Source organism: Lonchura striata, chromosome 1 (assembly GCF_050655825.1).
Source record: "Lonchura striata isolate lonStrDom1 chromosome 1, ASM5065582v1, whole genome shotgun sequence".
NCBI classification, from domain to species: domain Eukaryota; kingdom Metazoa; phylum Chordata; class Aves; order Passeriformes; family Estrildidae; genus Lonchura; species Lonchura striata.
This window is the reverse complement of record NC_140703.1, coordinates 35,076,141-35,097,000: the sequence shown is the minus strand read 5'-3', so window position 1 is coordinate 35,097,000 and position 20,860 is coordinate 35,076,141. Positions and strand designations below refer to the sequence as shown.

At 41.1% G+C, this 20,860-nt stretch overlaps 1 protein-coding gene across 15 annotated transcripts in view; it reads left to right on the top strand.

Moving 5' to 3' along the window:
* TENM4 (teneurin transmembrane protein 4) overlaps nt 1–20,860 on the top strand; it is a 1,547,070-nt gene that overhangs the window by 941,136 nt on the left and 585,074 nt on the right. For 7 of the 15 annotated variants that reach the window (XM_085592909.1, XM_085592919.1, XM_085592950.1 and 4 more), the window contains exon 1: nt 3,709–4,178. The exons of 4 other annotated variants lie outside the window; for them this stretch is intronic. The gene's annotated coding sequence lies outside the window, so the exon portion shown is untranslated. Of the gene's footprint in view, nt 1–3,708; nt 4,179–20,860 lie in introns of those variants that run through there. 4 more of the 15 variants (XM_021533840.4, XM_085592939.1, XM_085592933.1 and 1 more) reach the window with 1 other exon arrangement.

The following is a 20,860-nucleotide window of genomic DNA, read 5'->3' as shown; positions in this document are numbered from 1 at the left end:
GTCCCATTTTCTGGTCTCTCTATATTACATAGTTCAAGCTGTAGTACAAGCAGTATGTTGTGGACTTGAGGTCCAAGATCTACAAAAGCTTACACAGCTGCTTTTCTTGAGTGACTCCAATTTTGTCTACAGTGCCCCTCACAGCTTGGTATGTATCAGAGAAGCTGGTTTTCTTCATCTAGCTACCATGGGAACCAGTGCAGCACTGATGCTGTAGCACACATTTCAGCATGATACCCACACAAACCCTGGTTGCACACTTGGGGCTTCTAAAGTGTGTTGAACACTGGGCTGTGTGTTTTCAGTGTGTTATCACTGCTGATATTAGCAGTGATACCCATATTTTTCTTTCTCCTACAGACATTTCTTTCAACAGTGCTTGACTGAAAACTTAAGCTGCAGACCTTACCCATGTTCCTCATCCTCATTCTCATGCACCTTTTAAATAAAATAGCTAATTCAAATAGAGGCTTAAAGGTCAAACACTCCAGACCTGGTTTTGCAAACCTTCTTGTACATGACTTTCCCCCTTCTATAAAAAAAAAGAAAATCTCATCAGGAAATGTTGGCAAAAAGTGTTTAATTACAGAAATCATTTTGCACCCTATGGAGAAAGCATGACGAATGGCATATTTCCACATTTGAATTGCACATTCATCAAGAAAAGAGTGATTTCCCCTTAAGAATGTTCTGGAGGAGTAGAAAAGAGCATTGAACCCTGGGGTGTGCATTTTATAGTCTCTGAAAGGCAAATGGTTTAGCTTTCATTGGTTAAAATACATGGTTTTTCCCTCTGGATTATTCTCCTAGATGTAGAAAAAAAATTAAAATCTTTGGTAGTGGCTGTCAAGCAGTGCAGCCCCTTAGGAGATCATTCCACTAAGGCGAAGGGCTCACCAAGCCAACTGCTGCTGAACTTGGCCAGGAAGAAGCCTTTGACCACCAGATGTTGCTTTTTCTTTGCTTGATGAATGGGACTTTACAAAATGAGTTGTCATTGTTTTATTGGAGCAAATGTCAACCTGGAAACACAAGCCAGCATTGGGAGCACCAGGTGCTAACTGGAGTGGCAGCTCCAGGACTTGCTGTCCTTGCTGTCCTTGCTCTCTGGTACCCAAGATCTAACAGGCTTGTGCATTAGTCTTGTCATTCACCCTCTTGTCCCACAGACATGGCTTCTTTACAAACTCTTCGCAAACACTGCGTGGAGGAGAACTTGGCTCAATAGTCACTGCTCTCAAGGAGCAAAGTGCAAAGTTGCTGGGGTGCAGGACACAGGCGCAACATGGCAGGCTGATGAAAACTGATACTTTAAATGTACATCTTCATAAAATATGCTCCAAATTGGTATGCAGCACACTTTTGTGACAACAGTAATTCACTGTGAATTGAAGCAGGAGCAGAATTTTCCTAAGCAAAGTAGCTTTTTCCCATTAAATTACTATTGTTCTTTTTTTTACAAGGAGCATTATTGTCTAGTTCTGTTAACCGAGAAAGGCCAATTACACAAACAGTGCTGACCTGTTAAACTTGAATTCACCAGACAGAATTCAAATAAACAGCATTCTACTCCCCACTTGGGTTTACTGATTTTCTCTTAATAATGTCACTTGAGTTTAAAAAAAAAATGTCTGAGGTGAATGGGTATATCAACTAAGTGTTTCAAAACCACAGGAAAGTAACGCAAACTCTAAGAGCACTAAGAACAAGAAAAAGAAAAAGTTATATGTAATTGGAAGAGAAGATGTTCCATTTCCTTTCTAAAATCAAATGCAAACTGCTCATGTGACTGATTTAGTATTGAACAAGAGAGGAAAAATTGCTTCTTGGCATTTAAATGGAAATGTTTCTTGTTCCGAAATTTTGGAAGCTTGCATACTGTATGATTTTTGAAAGTCTTATACAATTACCATTGAATTTGGATGAGGTCTATTTCTAACAATATATGTATTTCTCAGTTAAACTTTTTCCTTCCAGAGACCTAAATTACCTTTGTCTAGAGTCTAGATTTTGATGTGGAATAAATTCCAGAGGTAATAAGGCCAATGCAAATATATTTCATTTTTAATGTGTATGTCTGAAAAAAAACAGTGAACAGCAGCAGCCGTTTTGCAATGCAGACCTTTATGTCGAGGACTCTGCTGTTTTAGGATGATGTTCTGATTTGCTAGGCACCTTTTTACTGTGATTTCTGGATTTGGAATAAAACACATATCTTACCTCTTGCTTTCCACAAAGGCTAGAAATTTTAGAACAGGAGAAAAAGGCAGACCACAGCAGACTTGCACCTGGCTGATTTAAAAGTATGCCATGAAGAGGATGATTCCCATGTAGCTCAAAGCACTGCATGAAGTACTGCAGTCCATTATGTTCAGCACTCCTCTTAAAATGCAGTTTTAGGGCTGAATCCAGCGTCACTCCGAGATTTGTGATGTCAACAAAAGTCCTGTAGAGACTGTTGCCGAAAAGTTTCGTAAGAGTAAATTTTGAGGAGGGACTCAAAAGAGAAAAATGTGATTATTTGGTGAATGAGAAAATGATAGGCTGAGGGTAAATGGCAATGGTTGATATATCCTTACAGTGGTAAGTTATTGAGGACATGCCCAAGGTCAGGCAGTGAAGCAGTAGCAGGGCCTGACACTTAGCAACACCATAATCCTTTATTTCTTCAGAGCATGTTGAATAGCAGCATTAAATAGCCCTAAATTCTTGTCACTAATGTTAAAAAATATTAAAAAACATATAAAACCAAAGCAATACTCCCCTTCCAAATAAATAAAAGGCAGAAACTGGTAGCATTGATCTTCTTCCTCAAGAAGACCTAAGCATAAATCTTGCAGGACTTCTTTCTGAGACTTTGATTTCATTATCAAACATAACAATTCTGTAAAAAAAAGTTTAAAAAATAGCAATAGTTACTGATAATGATAGTGATGCCATCTCCTGACACCGTTGTGGATGATGCTCCCTGACCCCAAAAGCAACACCTTATGCATGCTACCTAATTAGGGGCACAGGAGAAACAGAAATTGTTTCTCACAATGTGTGCTGGAACTAGAGCCCACCTGAAAAGAGGGAGTTTCACCATGGCCAGGACATGAAGGCACTACCTGAGGCAGATCTCCACTTTCTTCCTGCCTGCATCTTGATCCGCACTCCATTCTCATGCTAAAGACAATGCCAGTTCAACCCATCCCCACGCCTAATCCATGCCCAAGACCAACTCATTCCTATCATACCCAAGCACATCCTCTCCTGTCCCTATTACCTTCTCATTCTAATGTCCACACTTGATCCATCTCCTTACCATGCCCATATATCGGTCCATACCCACATCATGTCCATCCCCTCCCCATAGCTCTGTCCATCCCCTCTCCATGCCATGCATGCCTAAATGCATGCCCAAATCCCCTTCATGCCCATGCCATGCCCGAGCCCTTCTCCCAGTGCCCATGTCTATGTCTGTGTGTCCCCTGATCCATGCCTATGCCACGACTGCACCATGCCCACGCCTGTGCCTATTCCCATCTCATGCCAATGTCTGTGTTCTCCCCATGGGCCATGCCTATGTTCATCCCTGGCCCATGTCTATTCTATGATCCTGACCATGCCGTGTCCATATTTTCTCAGCCCCACGTCCCTGCCGTGCCCGTGTCTGTGTCCTCCCTGCCCATGCCTCTGCCATGTCCATGCCCATGGCACCCCATGCCTGTTCCCACCCCGTGGGCCGTGTCCGAGCTGTTCCCACGCCGCCGGGGTGGGCAGCCGCCAGCCGCATGTGCGCCTGTCATTCCAGCCGGGAGCGCCGGCTCCTGCCTCCCATTCATGTAACCTGTGTGTGTCTCTCTTTCTCTCTGTGTGTAACAGCGAGAGGGAGAGAGCGAGCGAGGCACCGAGAGAGGGAGGAGGAGGGGGGAAGCTTTAAATAAAGCCTTTGGATTGCAGCTGCTTATTTTGGGCAGTCCTACCAGGACGATTCCTGTCAGGAAAGAAGCTGGACCAGTCGTTGTTCTTTTTGGTTTTTTTTTTTTAATTTATTTTGATTTTGATTTTTGGGGGTGGCAGCGGTGTGTGTCTGAGCTGCCTGCGGAGATGAGCTCCGGTGCCTGCCTGTAGTTTCCACTTTGGGATCGCTGGACACAGAAGTGGCATTTCGGTGGGGGAAAGCTGCAGACATGGTAAGCTTCGCTTTTCCTCTGAAAAGTATATTTATGTCATAGACCCTTCTTGAATTTTCCCTTCCCCCTTCCCTCTTCCCACCAAACAGACAGGCACACAGGCTGGGGCGGGGGAGAAGCTCCCTGAATCCCTGGCTTTCCCTCCCCAGCATCCATCCTTCCCTCCAGCCCAGCTCTCTGCCCTTCCCTCGCACAGTTTGCAGCAATTCGGAGGGAGGCAAAGATGCTGCGGGAAGCTTCGGTCTGGGGCGGGGGGGAATCAAGCACCCCCAGACTGCCAAAACCTTGCTTCGGGGTATGTTTGGAGTGGATTCTCCCATCCAACCTTCCCCCTCCCCGACCCTTCCCTCTGCACCCTGAGCGGTGCGGCTGTGCTGGGGGAAGGCAGCAGTGCAGATTGGGAGGCACTGGAGCAAGGATGCAGCTTTAAGATCAATCGGTGTTATTTATGTAATAGTAAAAGCAGGGTGGAAGGGAGGCAGAAAAAAATAGAATGAGAAAAAAGTGCCTTGTTATTTGTCAGCCCACCAGGCTCCTTCGGCTCTGTCTGAACCCCCCATACTCATGTCCTGCTGCAGGGTGGTGCGTGGTGAGAGTATATGTGTGAGTGTGTGTGTGTGCGTGTGTGTGTGTGTGTGTGTATGTTTACATTTGGATCCGTGCTAGAATCGGGGGTGAGAATGGGGTTGCCCATTTTCCAGGGAAAGGTGGGTTTGCCTCCAACAAAAAGAAAAAAATAAAAGAAAGAAAAAAAAGAAATGTGCAAGTTGAGTGACAAGTCTGTTTCTTAGGCATTAAAGGTTAAAGCCCTTCTTCCAGCCATGCCCTACCAGGATTAAAAGATCTCCCAAATAGTGTGGTGTTGGAGAAAAGATGCTGGAGTGCCTGGAAGAAATGCAGTGGCTCAGACTCCTGTTTGTATTCTCAGAAATTTGCATTTTCAAATACAAATTTGGGCTGTTGAACATGAAACCAGGCTGCTACCAAAGGACATTTATTTCCTGGGATTTGTTTTGATTGAAAATATAGTGTAAAATATCTGGGATATTTTACTTCAAAACAAGCAGTAGTTAATAAATTTCTAAATCTTAAAAAAAATAATAATTAGTGTCCCCAAAAACTCTAGAAGTATTCACAAGGCAGTATTTATTTACTTTCTTATCATGACCACACTTAGAAATTCACGGTGGTTACAACTAAGAAAGTACATGATTGGAAAACATAAACAAAATGAAACAAAACAAACAAACAAAAAAGAACACAAAAATCAAAACCCAGCCAAAAAAAAAAAAAATTATGTCACTGCCTTGTTTTATGGGATGCACAGTCTGAAATACATTTTTCATACAGCCAAAACAGAAATTACTAAATGCTCATTGAATAGATGGGCAAAACCTTTCTACATCTTGAATACATTTGTTCATGCTTTTTCCTGGAAAGTTCAATTTCTAATGATTTAAAAATAATAAATAAACAAGGCAAACTCTTGAATCAAACTAAAAATTAGTCTCTCCATCTCAACACTATCTTCCTTCTTAACTTTTTGCACTGAAGCCTCACCTTGAATTTACAGCTGCATCTTTTTCTTTTTTTTTTTCCTCCTGAGAAAAGTCCCAGGTAAAAGAAAGGCCATGAAATGAGAAAATGAGAGCAAATCTTTGAAGTTTGAAGTTGTCTGTGTGCTTTTTATAGGTAAACCTCTGCTTTAGCCTGGCAAGTTGTTAGTGTGCTGCTCCCTGCTCTGCGGCGCCGGAGCTGGGCAGGGGAACTTGGCAGCTCCCAGCCTATCCCAATCCCATTTCTTTCAGCTTCACTGACCCTAATAAAATTGCCTGCTAGTAGTGTAGCCCCTCCTTTCCTATGGAAAGTGCTCTGCTCCCAACATGTGCACCACATGTGCCTGCAACACCCAAGGCTTAACATACGTTCATCTATACCATGCCAGCAGCTCGCATATGCCACCCGCACTCTGGCTCTGGCAGGAGCTGGGGATTGGCCATCGGGAACCCCAACCTCTCCCCTGGTAGCTGGGGGAGGCTGGGGCAGAGCCAGTGATTTGTATTTAATTTACTTCATTGGCCTCTTCAGAGCCAGGCGCCTCCCACTTAGTGCCTCTGCCTGTAGCACTTTTATAGGTTTGGGTGGAAAAAACAAGGAGTATGTGTATATGTATATATATATATATATATATATATATACACATATTTAGTGCAGTGGGGGGGAGCATAAAGGGAGGAGGATATGTCTCTTGCACTGTTTTGCAGCAAGGCAGGACTTCAGAGCAGCTCACTCTGCTCTGCCTGTGTTATAAGGCTGTAGGAATTTGCTCGTTTGTGGCCACTGCGAGCTGCCCGTCCTTGAAAAATTCCCAGCTCCCAGACTCTGCTACACTGCTGGATCAGTTCTTTCTCTAGTGGGCTGGTTTGTGACCAGGGGAATTCTTTGCTGCCATGATCCCTTGAGAATGCAATCCCCTAGTCAGTGCATGGCCAAAGAAAAGTAGGCTCAGTGCGAGTTCACAGCCGGTCTGGAGGCAGAGAGGGGATGGTGAGGTCTCGGTGTGTGGCCGGGCATTTCCCAGGCACCTGAAAATGTAACCTGTGTTGCACTTTCCTTGAGAGCAGGACCACCACTCTGCACCCAGCATCCTGGCAAGGGGGTCTGCACGCACAGCTGGGGTAGGGGAGGAGGCGAGCTGCCTTTGCAAACAACCTGTTTTACTTTTTTCCCCCCTCAAAAAATAATCACCAAGATTGGGAATTACTGCCACTGCTCTGAGATGCACTATATCCTTACAGGGACCCTGCCTCTGTGCCTCACCCTCTTTTCTTATACATACACATGTGAATGTGTTCACAGCTTCACAAGGGGAGATTTTCAATTAATCTGTTTTTTATATGTGTGACCTGGAGAAGAAATGTCATATTTTGGTGAAGAAAGAGGGTCATTAATATGGAAAAATGTTTTTGGGTTGTTCTTTGGCAAAGAAGGGGGTAAGAGGCAAAAAGAGATGCAGAAGTTTACTTCGTAGTTTCTTTTTCTTATTAGCAAAGGGTCCTGGTTTAGAAAGGCTTTTCTGGATATAATTTGCCTTCTCTAATTTTAAAGAATAGGGAAAAATCAGGGAGAGATGAGGGTAAAGATGTTCATCTGGTTTTTGCTGGGGGGGGAGGGAGATAGTTCCCACTCCCCCTGATTTAATTTACTACATGGATGGAAAAAGAGAGACATCTCTCTAATTTCAGTGGGTTTGGGGAAGAAGGAAGATTTGTGCTGAAAAGACTATGCAAATTTAAGTCCATGTAGCTTAATTATTTTCCTTGATTCATTTAAAATAGATGCTTTCCTTTTATTTTGGTGAGCAGATAGTATGCTGGCAAGGGAAAATGTTATTTTTGTTTTACAAAGTGAATTTTTTTATTTATTTTATTTTATTTTATTTTATTGGTTCCCAGGAGTACATAATAACAAAATGTTATTTCATTCTGTCTACAACATGTACACTATTCCAACTAAGAGCCTACTCTGATTATTTTTAACCTGGTAGTTTGCCATTTCTCTGCTCAGGAGAATAAAACATTGAGTTTTTGCACTTTTAAATAGCTGAGATGCTTAAGCAGAACTACGTCTTCCCTGGGAAAGTCATTTCCAGTTCTGTTGAATTCCCGCTTCAATGGTTGATTTTCTGACAGAATCACATCTTTACAAGAAGAAGAACTATGATCTTATGTAACTTGATGTTTCCAGATCAAAAGTTACAAATATTGCAGTAATACCACAAAGAAAGAGATTTGACAGGAGAAATGTTGTGTGGCATATTTATTATTAGGATTTCAAATCAAGGTGGTTTTAAAAATTTATGGAGGGAAAAAGCAGAATTAAAAAAAGATGAATAAACAAAACCTTGCTAGTTTGATATCTTTAACATCACTTTTCCCTTTCATCTTAACTGTGTAGACAGTTGAGATTTTATTTTTCCTCTCCTTAAAGCAAACTCTTGCATTTATGAAATGTGTAGTTGTAATTTCAAGAGATGAGGTAGCTTGAAACCCGCTCTCGCTCAGATTTGATTCAAAGAAATGAAGCCCTGTAAATCAATGTCAATTCACATTTAAAGACTGGCTGTTACCTGCCCTGTTACAAAGTCCATCAGCATAGCTTATTGTAACTAAAAGCTAAAATACTCTGTTTCTGCTTTGAACTGACAATTTGGCATTGCTGAGTACTTTGACAGAGTAACTTGCACCACTTGACAGTGAATTGGGTATTCATGGATCCTTGACCGATATGTTTCAGAAAAAAAATCCAATGGTTATAACATTTTTTAAAACCTAAGTATATACATTTATTTCCTCTTTTCTCTAGATTAAAAGGAAAAACAATAATGGGGAAATTTATGACATAATCTTAATTATGTCAGCCTAACATGAGGAGTGGTGCTGTAGCGTGGCTATAGGACTTACAGTAGTAAGGAATAAATGTCCAATTTTCATTCTTCTGTGCTGTTTCACCCTTGCTTCCCTTGATAGATAAATAATTGTGTTAGAAATATATAATTTTCTTTTTGCCAGCTGTTCTACTCTCCCTGGAGCATCTGTAGAGGCAGAGTTGAAATGTGAGTAGGAGGGCATGTTTCCCTGTCTGTGTGCAGTGACAAACACTTCTTACAGAAAGTTCGAATTTTGGAAAGTTTGAGCCTTACTCACAAAAATCCTTTTCCCTTTATACCAAATTGCTTGGAATGAAGCTGTTTGTGCTGTAGGGGGATTCAAACTTCATCGAATGTTACGCTGCTGGGTATCAGCAGAGGTGATCTTTTGAATGTGAAGATGTCCATGAAAGCAGGCACAGATTTCTCTGTTCTTCCAGTGTGTTGGCAGCAATAAGAAGGAAAGCACATTATGAAACAAATTAAGGCTGACAGATAACTTTCCTTTTCCAAGTTACAGTCGCTTTCTAGGATGTGACACAATCCTTGTTCTTTATTCTAAGTGGGGGGAAGAAGGAAGAAGGAGAGACGAGTTGCCGATGGTTGATTTAGGTGGAGGAGTTCACTGAACTGCATTTATCAGTTCACTTAAATGGGGATGGCTCAGTGAGATTTCACAGATCTCTCCACACGTTTTAGTAAAGTAGCATTTGCTGTGACCTAAGATAACCACTGCAGTCCAGAATGCTGCTCCACTGCTGTAATCACTGCTAGGCACTGGTGGCAGATATGCTACCCCAGCAGCAGCAGCAGACGTGAAAGCAGGAGATGTCTCACTGCCCATTGATTTAGGTTTTCTGTGATTATTCAGTCCAATTTGCTCTTTAAACACTGAGTAGAAGCTGTATCACTTGCCTGCACATGTGTTTGCACACACTGAGCCTTCAAAGTATTCTGGAGATTGATTAGTTATACAGTCAAAAGTTAGAAACAGAAGATACAGTCCTATTTTTCTGTTTTAGTCCAACCCTACATCATGTATGCAATAAGGGCTAATAGGCTTTGTTGTCACCCCCTCAAACTCCAAAATCTTTACTGTAAATCTTAAAGTTGCTTTAAAAAAATCCAGTCTGGGCCTATTCCTTCTGGGGAGTATTGGGGCAGGAGCATCTTCAAGCACTGTCCTGGAGGGCTGCAATTCACAAACCATCTCTTCCACTGAATCACCTGGACTTAAATGGCCCAGTCTTACAAATGAGCTGAACCCCCAAATTTTATAGTGGAAGGTTTTCAATATTCTGCTGATTCCTTTTGAACTGCTTCTGTGTCTTTGGATGCTGAAAACCATTTCATTCTTATCTCTGCAACATAAAGAAGAATAGGAAGGGAGAGTTTGGTTAGCCAAAAATCTTTTAGAAGTGACTGCCAGAAGTGGTTGGAAAAACTGACAGAGCATGAGAAACACTGGAATTTGCTTTCTGCCTGTTGATACAAACAGCATTAGGTGGTTGGGCTGTGGGCAGCACAGATTCTGTCAGTTTGGAACAAGCAAATGCTTCTGTTTCTGGAAAATTACCCTTTGTGCAGCTGGGTTTAAGGTGTGATCAGACTTCTGGCACAGATTTTTGTTTTAGAAAACAGAGAATCATCTCAAGAGCCGGCAGACCAATGTGTACCTGCAGACAGAGCTGTGATCAGGGATTACTTAAGTGCTTCCTTATAATGGTGCTAAAACAATGCAAAGTTCACACAGCCTTTAATTGCTGCTGTGGATGTTTGACACTTCAGCAGATCAGACTCTGAGCTGTCAAGATGATCACCCATAGGCTGCAACTCTGACACAATTATGAAATGTTGGGTTGAATGGACTTGCCCAGCATTGCCCACAGTCTTGGGGCATCATTTGGCTACATTAATCTGAAACACATTCATCCTCATACTACAATCCTGTGCTCAGTCAGTGCAAACCTCCCAGCTCTGCAGCAAGTGAGACAGGGATTCTAAACCTCCTCTTCTACTCATTCTCATTGCTTCGTCTGCAGCCGGCTTGGGTGAAACATTACTCAGACACTTGATTAAGACAACTTTCACTGTGATTTTTACTTAAATTATGGGTCTCCAATATATACTTTTAAATCATATTATTGGTCTGTTAGTCTAGTTTTTGCTGATTTATTTTGGTTTTATTGAGTCGTCCCTGTTGATTTCTTTTGGTTTTATTGAGTCATCCAAGAGATAGTTGCTTTGTGACATTGCCTCATTTTGGTCTCTCACTGTGTGTCAATGGCTTAGTCTAACAGAGTCCTCTGCTCTTCTAAACAGATCCCTCAGTCTATCCCATCAGTCAGGTCTTCTCTTCATGCCCTGCCTCACCCAGCCCCTTTCTACAATCCCATTTTCACCCCTCTAACCCCTGCTCTCCAAGTCTCATCCCAACTTCATTCAGTTCCTACCACTTGGAGCTCATGCCAAGAATCAGAGAGCATCTCTGCAGTTCTGACACCTGGATGCAGACCTGGCACTTCACATAGCATAAAACATCTTGTTTAGTCATACACAGGTAGAAATGCAAGTGATAGAATCTGGCAAATATGCACAAAGGCACCCACATGCCTGAGCATGTAGCAACAGTGTTTCTATCAGAGATGTCTAAACTTTGCTTAATTCACAGATATGAGCACAGTTCATTAGAAGAAAAACAGTTCTCTCCCAGGCAAATTTCAAGTCCTTCCTCTAAAGTCCTAAAAATCCCAGATGAGGTTTCAGAAAGAAAGCTAAAGGCTTTTTTTTTTTTTAACATTAGTAAAACAACATATTTTTCCTTAGCCTTGTTCTCAGAATCTGCTGAACTGTTTTGACTGAAATTTTCCAAAAAACTCCAGCCTGAGGCAGACAGCTGGCATGGAAATTTTCAGGCCAAACAATTTGCTTAGTATAGTTATAAGAAACTGTGAATGCTGTTTTATTATTAAAGCTGCCTCACTCTTCCCATAATTGACAGCACTACCAACTTTGCCTTTCCCTAATAAAGAGAATTGGAGATTGTGTTGCAAACTAATTTTGTATTTGTGTGTTTTAGAGATATTTTTTATATTGGAAATTTATTATAGATCTGACACATGCATTTCAGCATATGTTAGCAGATGATGAAATCTCAAGCTTCCTGGATACCGAAGTGAATACAAGTAATGAGAATCCCACAAAGTCACATCAAAGTGATACAGCATTGCAGGATTTGTAGGATGGGATTAAATCCAAAGAAATCTCGGGAGATCTTGCACTGACAGAGCAAACCCACAAATTCCCATGTATCCCACCACCCTCAGGTTCAGTGTCCTGCTGATAGAGGAATTCTTATTTAATATTGCAACATTATATTGTAACAGCAACTCTTATCACAAACCAGAGTAAAAAAAAAAAAAAACTAGGGAAAAAAAAAAATGGAAACCCAGAAAACTGAAAGAACAGATAATTGCATTTTGATGTGACCAGCTTTTTTCTCTGTTTATCATCATCACAGGTGACTCAGGCTGCAGTTTCACATCAGAGCCAAATTCAAGACCCATTGGCATGGAAGGAGAGGGGTCCTGCTCTCCCCTTCTCCTCCCATCCCGATGTCCTCCCTCCCCACCTCCTGTCCTTTGACTCCTTCAGAATATATCTGATCATTTATGCCTTTTTGACAAGGGCACATAGTGGTAGGATAAGGGGTAATGGTTTAGGATAAGAAAGGGCAGATTTAGATCAGGTATTAAGAAAAAATTCTTTTCTGTGACAGTAGTGAGGCACTAGCACAGGTTTCTCAGAGAAGCTGTGTCTGCCCCATCCCTGGCAGTGTTCAAGGCCAGGCTGGATGGAGCTTGAGCAACCTGGGCTGGTCGGAGGTGTCGCTGCACATGGCAGAGAGGGCTGGGACTAGGTGATCTTTAGGGTGCATTCCAATCCGTTCTGCGATTCAACAATTTAATTCATCAACCCAGGACAAAACAAGCTCCATTTTCTCCTTGGGGTTTTTGTTTATTTCTGATGACTTAGTGGCTTACACTGAGTCAATGTCGTGGCAGCAGTTGCCAAGGAGAAGAGAGAAAGAAGGGGGTACAAACAGCTTTGTGGAGGCGATGGGGGTTTAGGCTAGTCCCATGACCAAGGAGTTTTTCCTAGATTGCCAGCTATTTACAGCAGTTTGATTTTAGAGATATGAAGTCCAATTTTATTAATGTTAAAATACAGAGTGCACTTTTTCATTACAATCTTATATCTTCAGGACAGTCTTTTGAACCATCCTACTCAGTGGGCCTTGAAGCAGTTGTCCTCTAACAATTTGCTGGATTCTTTTTTGAAGTCAGCATGTAGTTGTGACTGCCCCAAGAAAAAGTTTCAAAATTTAAGATCATGCAATGAGTGAATAAGCCTTCCTGTTTTTCTGCTTTAACCTCTCAGTTTGGTAATTTCATTAGATGACTCCTACTTTGTGACTTATACAGAAGGATTAATTCCTTCTACTATTTGGTTTTGTTTTTCTATTCCAAGATGAAAATCCCCACCTTACTTTATCTATTCTGCAAGTCTTTCCATATTCTTGATAATCTTTTAAGCCTTTTCCTTTTCCTCTGTCTTTACTTATTCTATTAGACATGGATAGACCCAAAACATATGCAGCATTAAGACAGAAATGCATGTTACCTTATAAAGCATCATCCCATATTATATTTAGCCTGGAGAAAAAAGAAGTTAAAGAGGACCTTATACCTTTCTACAACTCGCTGAAAGGAGGGTGTAGCCTGGTGGAGGTCAGACACTTCTCCCAAGTTACAAGTGACAGGACAGGAGGCAACGACCTCAAGTGGCGCCACGGGAAGTTTAGATTGGCTATTTGGAAAAAAACCTTCACTGAGAGATCAGGCATTGGAACAGGCTGCTGAGGGAATGAGGCTGTGGTGGAATCACCATGCCTGAAAATGTTCAGGAAGTGTGTGGATGTGATTCTTAGGGACATGGTTTAGTGATGGCTTGGCAGTGCTGGGTTAATGTCTAGAGTCAATGATCTTACAGATTTTTTCCAATAAAAATTATTCTATGATTTTTCTCTTTTTATTGTCTATTTTTTTTCCTAATGTGTCTCAGATTTTTTCCTGTGCTTTTAACTGGCATGAGCAGAGAGCCAGTAGCTCTAAAGTGCATCCCATGGAAATTCCTCAACCAACCTTCTGTGTGGCACCAGTTAATTTACAGCCCATATTGTGTATGCATTGTTAGAACTGTTTTTCCCTTTATGCATTACTTTGCTTTTACTGATACTGAATTGCATCTGATGTTTTTATCACCCAGCTTGTTACCCAGTATTGTGAAAGTAGGTTGTCATGTAATGGTTGGAGGCTTCATGAGAGAACCAGAAAGCCCAGCAATGAAACAGGCTCTCATTTTGACTTTTATTCTTGTCCTGGGGATAATCTGAACAAAAATATAACCAACAAAATACCTTTTATATAAAGTGAGAACAACCAGCCTGCCTGTCTTGTGACATCTGACTGCGAAGTTGTCTGTTGCTCAGATGTTTTTTTTCTTCTCATTGTCAGCATCTAACAGTCTTTTTTTCCTCATTCTTCTTTCTAGACAGTGCTTGCTCTTCCCAAAAGTAGCAAATTATGCCCTTGCTTCCTCCACACTGCACCACCAGAATCCTGATACCAAGGGACAACTTAATGATCATCTTCTCACAGCCTGATATGTTTCCCTTGTACCTCCATCTTCTTTCTATCCTAAAATCCCTCTTGTGTTCATGATGCACTGCAAAAACACCTGGGATTTGGAAACTTTTCCTAATCTCTTGGTTTTGCTTTTATCTCACAAGAAAGTGTGAGCAGACAAAGCCACCTGCCTGTCACTTAGAGCCCTGTTTGATGGCAAGCACTTGGGTCTACCTGAACAGGGCTTTCTTTAGGGCTTAGCTTTTATGGCTTATTATTGTGGCTGCTGTTAACAATCTTATTTGGGATTGGAGGGATGCACAAATGACTCGTTTAGAAGCTACAAACGATTGTTTGCAGCCCTGCATACCCCCCATATGCTTTAAAATGTTTTTGGCTTTCTGTGCTGAACGCTGCTGATCACAGCCTCTGGAGAACAACTGTATTGTACACCTGCATCACTTTGTTTTGTATTCTTTTATACTTTCTGCATAATTAATGTTTTGTTCAATTTTATGTATTTATTTATTTTGGCTGATGTCTTCTCCAGAGAGTATCAGACACAGGAAACATCTAGTTAAGAAGATGGTAACAGAGAAGAAGGGTATATCAGAAGCTAATACTAGGGAATAAAAGTGATCTTTTAGGGGGTGAGAAATGGGGGAACACCAGGAAGAGAAGGACCTCTACCAACTCTTCAATCATTAGAGCTGGATTTCTGCAGCTGGTGCTCTGTTGTGCTCTGTGAACTGAAGACTCTTTGATTCTTTTTTTTCCTTTGTTGTTTTTTTTCCCACCCTCCATTTCAGAGCATGGAAGACTGAAAAGCCTGTAGCATCTCTGCTGTGCATTAAATACATAAATCAATAAAATTGGGATACCCAGCCAAGGCAAAACTACCCAATCTAATGTGTGGGGCATATATTCTTCATATGTCTGTAATCCTATTTGTTTCTCTCTCCTTCCCTCCACTCAAATGAAAACACCTGGAGTTAATGTTACATAGACTATGTGGGACCTCACCTTGCCATCAGGTTTCCTTATTAAGGAATTTCATTAAAGCCTTTTTTTTTTTTTTTTTTTTTTTTGTGTACTGCTTTGGTAGACTGAGTGTTTGAAAGTGGACACTCCCAGCAACAGAGGTTTTTTTGAAGATAACAAAAGCCAATCACATTCCATCTTGTTTCAATCCCCAAAGCACCACAATGTTTTAACTTAAACCAGGGCCACATCCAAGAATCATTACTGTTAATTCAAAGGCTCCTGTTGGTTTTAATGGTCTCTGGATCAGGCTTTTTCACTCCTGCTGTGGAACAGAGCTGGCTCCCCAAGAGCAGAAGAACAAAATGGCCATGAAAATTGAAGGCTGGTTTGGAAATGGATGTCATTTCCACTGCTGGACTAATTGAGCATGTGAGGCTGGGAGTGGCATAGGCTTGAGGTTTTCTTGATGTTTCCAAGTAAGTCAAAGTTCCTATAATGAAAACATGTAGAGTGGTGTTTTGTAACTATTTTTATACCTACATCAGACTTGATGTTAGTGGCTTTGAATTATTTAATGTTTTTCTTCCTCAGCTGTCATCTCCAGTGAGCTCCCATTGCAGGGCTGCGGGAGTTGTTGTGTAAGGAACAATGCAGGAGCCTGGCATTGGCTGCTGTGGTGGGGGGCGGGGGGGGGGGGGTGATGTTGCCTGGTTTTGTTTTGTTTCATGTCTTTAATCCAATTTTATCCTTTTTCTTGCTGGTGAGAGGGACATCAGGCCAAGGTATTAAATCATACTGACTGGTGTGGGCTGAAAATGAAGTACATGCCAGCTAAATACACAAATGGGGAGTTTTCTGCTTAAACCACTGAGCACTAATGTCTGTCACATAGGAAGAGCCAACTATTTAACATTCAGTCTATTCAAAAAACATTATTATGTCCCAATGGTAATTTAAAACCACATCTGTTAGAACCATATGTGGGGAAAGTTTACCTTTTTTTTTAAAGCCTTTTTTTCAGTCCCAAGTTACCCTGTTTATAGGGTTATCTTCAATGTGGGCCTCTTTCAAAATTTCAGACTGATGGCCATGAAATGCCTGGAACAAAATAACTAAATGAATTCCACTGCTATCTTTTTTTCCTTTGTAATTAATGTGTAGGTTTTTAGTGGATATCTGCAAGTAGACATCTAGGTTTGAAAGGAAACCTATATACTGGGATCATGCCTCATGCTTCTGTTGTCTATAACCTGATATTTGTTTGTTCATATGAGTTATTGTATATTTCACAGGTTTTTTTTCCCCACCATTATTCAAGCTTTTATTAATAATGCATATGACCTTTGAAAATAGCTCTTTTGGGCATTCACATCCTCTAATTTTTACTTTGTGAAATTGCTACTGGATTATTCTGTCCTTAAAGACAGAAGATATAGATTTGTTTTCAAAGCATCCCATCATTATTATCTAACTGCATAAATTTGAGATCCTTAAACCTAAGCAGTGCTAATAGCATATCTGACATGGTGAGTGGAAGTTGGCTCCACCCAACACCCAGGTCAAAATATCTGCTATAGGTCCCTCATTACCTGGTGGATAAAGTGATCTGTGTCACCTCTACATCAAGTGCAACATGCTTTGCTATGTCTTTGTCAACCTGTTCATCCCAGGTAAATGCAAGCACCTGAGTGAATTGCTTTGGCAGAAGGTAACTGAGGGCAAACAGACTTCAAGCACAGAAGTTAAGGAGCTCTTTATTCCTTCGCCCTCTTACCTGCTCCCTCTGCATGATAAGAGTCTTCAATAAAAGCTGGACAAAGTTAAGGATGGTGAAAACAGGAAGAGCTGTGCTTTGGTTATGGTGGCCAGGCTGGAACACCAAATACTGGGGCTCAAGCTGTGATCCCCCATGGGTAACTAAAACTGTGCGTGTTACGTGATGAATTTAGAACACTCCAGGCCTCAAGCTACCATTCCAAATATCCCCTCATAAGAAACAACAAATAACTGCTCTTCTGGGACTTTTATATGTGTCAAAAGCTTAGTCTTTTGTAGAATCCCACAGAAATCTCAGCCCTTCTCTGAGGTAATGGATTTTCCCATTAAGTGCATCCACATCTGTTAGCAGCACCAAGCTTTCTACTGTTCATCCTTCACAAATAAGCCTAGTACCTCAACCAGAAATAATCACAAAGGAAATAGATAAGCATGCAAGCACTAATAAAGCCACCATTCATGGGTTATATCTTTCCAGTGGCATTCACAGCATGGAATATTGTGCATCCCCTTCCAGCTGTATTTTAAGCTCTGAATTTCTTAGCTAAACAGAATGTTAGTGGTCCTGATGTACAGAGCACCTGACAAACCAAGAGTTAAATATGCAGCTATAAATAGCATGCCTACTTTGATGGGATGCATTGTATTGTAATTTTAGCACTAATTAAAGTTTGGTTGTAGGCATGAAATATCTCAGTCTTTCAGAAACATGCGTAAATATCCAAAATTAATCTGGTTTGTGCTGTCTGAATGTTCTGGCAGAGTTGTGCCATTGCATATGAAGTTTTATGAGTAGCAACATAATAAAGATGGGTTTGCATGTCAATGAACAGCATTTTTTAATTCATTTTGGGTTAATCAAGTGCTGAAGTTTAATTGGAACGCGTTAATTTGTTCTTGGTTTAAAATGAGACTCCACTGTGTCCTGTAGTGAGTTTGATGCTCAAAAGGTTTTGTGGGGTTGATTGCTTCCAGATAAGTCAGAAAGTAGCTATGCTGAGAAAAACCCACTCTAATTTGAATGATGTGCATGGAAAATGTGGGGGAAAACATGAAGAAAGCTACAAGAGAAACAACACATTTTTATGTTTTTGGCACAGCTTACTTCATATTCCTACTCCCTGTCCTTGTGTGATCCCTGAGCACTTGATAGATGAGAAAGATAATTGTTGATCATTTCATGAAGCTCTGCCAGTAACACATACCAAATATAATTAAACCTTCAATTTTATGCTTTTAAATACATTTTCTCACCAAATATAGCAATTAACCACTTTCTGTCAGAGCAGGAGGAGGCAAGGTATTTTGGGTCCTATTTCCTAGCTCTGCTTAATGTGAAATGTGGGGGTTTCATTTTCAAAACAATTCCACTTTTCTGTTAGATCATTTCTCCTCTGAGGTTCCATGAGAGTCATTCTGGAATGTCAGGAAAATTGCCACAAATGATGCTTTTGCTTGTTAAGCTGCTTTGCATAGTCGAGTTGGACCAGTTCCAGTAATGCCTTGTCTCACTAGGTAAAACAGTGCACGACTCTTGCAGCTGGGACAATGAACAAGGAAAGTTTAATGTCAATCATCTCTGATTTTGACCCTATATCTACAGTGTAGATTTCAGGCTAATTCCTTGGAGAAAGTAATTTTTAAATTTCTGCTGTCAAGTTGATTCATTTTGTCCAAGGTTATTGTTCTTTTGTCTGTAATATAGACAAAATATTTGATTGTGATCAACTTTGATGCAGCCATGATCCTACTCAAAAGGAGGATAGACATTGTCCTTTTCTCTAAGTGAGAATACTCAAGAAAGTACCATTTTGGAATGACAGATGAATCAGCTTTAAGGGAAAACAAGGGAAATGACAGATTGATATTGAATGTTAACACCTGGTGGACACTTTGAGCACAGCCTGTTGGTGGCTGTGGGTCTCCAACTGTCCAGAGCCCAGTTCCACAGGGACATGCAGCAGAATGCATTTTGCTCTCTTCTTGAGCATGAGGGCATGCTCCATTAGCTGACACTTGTTTTTACAGCATATGTGCCAGACAGCTTGGGCAGGAGCTGAACAACCCCCAGTCTTGCTGATCATGTCCCACAGGGCAAGTTAGATGATTCACTTTTCTGTTAGTGTTTCTTGGTTGTTATAGAGACATTAATTAAAGGGCATACTCCCCAGGACACCTTTTCCAGTTCCTGGTCAACTTTAAATTTGAAACTTATAAAACAAATCCAGATGTCCTGATCTAATTACAGTGACTAGTTATTGAGAAGACACCTTGCCCATAGAAAGTAGCTGAAAGGAGGGCACAAGGGGACTTCTGATCTGTCTGCAGCTCTCTTTTGTGAGCCAGGAGAACTCACTTGTGTTTCTGCCTCAATAAATCTGTTCACAGAAAAAGTTTTCTAATAACGTCCAATTTATTTCCTCTTTGCCAAATAATTTTGGAGTCCTGGAAGCCCTGTCTCATTCTCCCTTCCCTTAATGTATCACTGCAGCATCCTGGCAGCATTCATTTCAGTCCATCATTCTTCGCACAAAATTATTGATGGGAATCAGATTTATAGTCACACTGTGAAGTGGAAAGTTAGTTTTGACTTTGGGACATTTGGTTTTATTAGGTTCCTACACGTGTTTACTTTGATCCTTTCAATGTTATCCTAGAAGACGATTCCAGGCCAGATGTAAAAATGTCAGTTTCTTCAAACACGTGAACAAAAGCCTTTCTAAATTTGTCAGATCTTTTGAATTACAAGTCCAGTGTTCTGTATGAGACAGAATTGTTACTTCCACTTTGAAAAGATTAGCCTTTTAGCTGTCAGGAGCTCACAGGATCCAGCACTGTCTGTAACAGGCTGTGTTCAGAACAGCTGCACTCTCAAACAGACATTGTCTCAAATTACCTAGAAATGAGCTGAATTCTGAATTATATCAAAAGAGATGAATCCTGTGTCACTCTTGCAAAAAGCATATATATCCTTTCTGCAGATCCCTTATTCATCAGAGATTGCTAATTTCAGAGCATTTACTTCTCTCTTGTCCTGACCCCATCTGGAGTTCTGCATTCATCTTTGGGCCCCTCAGCACAGGAAAGACATGGACTTGTTGGAGCAGGTCCAGAGGAGAGACACAGAAATGCTCAGAGGGCTGGAGCACCACTTCTTTGAACACAGGCTGAGAGAAATGGTGTTTTTCAGCCTGGAGAAGACAAGGCTTAGGGGAGAATTTATAGCAACCTTTCAACATGTAAAAGGAGCTTGTAAGAAAAATGAGGGCAGACTTTTTAATTGGGCCTCTAGCAATAGGACAAGGGGTAATGTTTTTAAACTAAAAGAGAGTAGATTTAGATAAGATGTAAGGAAGTTATTTTTTTATAATGAAGGTGGTGAAACACTGGCATAGATTGTCCAGAGAAGTCTTAGGTGTCCCATCCCTGACAACATTCAAGGTCAGGCTGGCTGAAGCTCTGAACACTCTGTTGTATTTAAAGATGTCCCTTCTCATTGCAGGTGAGTTGGTTTAAATGAGAATTAAAGGTCCCTGTAAATACAAACCATTCTATGATTCCATGACTCTCTCTTCTAGGAAAGTGGTGGGGGGGGGGGGGAGGGGGTGTTGTGGGGGAAATGATAAGCAAGGAAGAGGGAAGCAAAGCAAAGCAGACCTGGGTACAAAACCACTCCAAGTTACTGCCCTTGGTGATCAAATTTTCTACTTTCTCATCCCAAGCATAGTCTTAAAAGAGGAATAAGGTGTCAAAACTATCTCAGATGAAACATTAGTGAAGTGTTGGGTGATAGCCCCATGAAATCA